The following is a 1,360-nucleotide window of genomic DNA, read 5'->3' on the forward strand; positions in this document are numbered from 1 at the left end:
ATTCTATGTATTGTGACCTCATGCCCTTCTAGCTTAGCTAGGATGCTTTTAGAATCATAACAGTGGTTCTCCTGGCAGTTCTTTTGACCTTCCTGTCCATAAGGTTATACCAGTTATCTTACTTTGAAGTGCCGTTTGCAATAAGCTACAGTTGCAATCTGTTTCCTGAGAGCCCGCTTTCAGTAGATTCCTTCATTCAGTAGCTTCCCTGCTTCTGGTGTGTATTCTTTCTGTTACTTTATGCTGCATTATCACCATGCCATGCTTAGCCAGTGTAGTTTGTCCCATAAATAATACAGTGTTACATGCTGTGTGATAACCTTCCTGCATTCAGTACCAGCAATGGTTAAAAATTCTGTGTACTTTCACTTGTTGCGTCCTGCAGAAGCTGCCCGTGTTGCCTAGGATGGAAGCTCAACATGAAGGTGATGTCCTCCTACTCATCTATTGCAGTATTCTTAACATGGTGAGGTCTCCACCATAGGTGACCCAACGTTGGTCAGTATATAAAAGTCTTTCACCTTTCACAACTGTAGGATGCGTGGTATGTTGCATGTAGGCTGCTCTCACATGTCGACCATAAAAGTGATGTACGCATGCACCTACCTCAGAACTTTTCTGCCAGCAGTCCGAATGCCACCTTCAAACATCTGTTCACTGAGCTGTTAACTATCTTCCAACAAATTTCTCAGTTAAGTGCCCCATTGGGAAAATCTAGTTTCTTTTGCTACTGTTTTGTGATAAGAGTTCTTATCATCCAAAAAAGGCAAATGCCAGTGTGGAAGACAAATTCCACCTAAAGATAGCCATCTTCAGTGTTTGTTCTACCTAGGACCTAACCACAAATCCTGTCCCATTTGCCAGCCCTTTGTGCCCAAGACCCTAAGAAGTAGATTTTCCTCCTTAGCCATTTAATTGGAAAGCAAGTGCTTAAAGTTACTAGCTAAAAACGCAATGGAGGGATCCTCAGGGCCTAAGGGTCGAGTTGGCTGCTAGGCGGAAGGCCAAAAAGCCGAAGCCTTAAGCTTCTGCTGCACCTCTTACTACAGACATCTCTGCTGAGGTGAATGAGAACCCTGAGATATGTATGGTTCCTGGTTCCAGATCACAGGCCAATCCTTGTTGATGCTGCCTTGGATCTGACAACAAGCATGTCCTTAGAGGCTGAGCAGGCATCCGTTTCAGATGTAGAGAGGAAACCAAGGCTTGTGATAACTGAACACCCTAAGGGAATATCTCCGTTCCTGGTGCGGGAGGAAATCCAGTCAGATATTATTGAATGTAGGCCTGTGTCCGGGCCTCCTACATTACATAGGGCAAACCTGCATCAAAAGAAGAAGCAGAAAGATAAACATTTGCC

The sequence above is a fragment of the Protopterus annectens genome, chromosome 1.part1 (genome assembly GCF_019279795.1).
Source record: "Protopterus annectens isolate FY-2018-M chromosome 1.part1, PAN1.0, whole genome shotgun sequence".
Classification (NCBI taxonomy): domain Eukaryota; kingdom Metazoa; phylum Chordata; order Ceratodontiformes; family Protopteridae; genus Protopterus; species Protopterus annectens.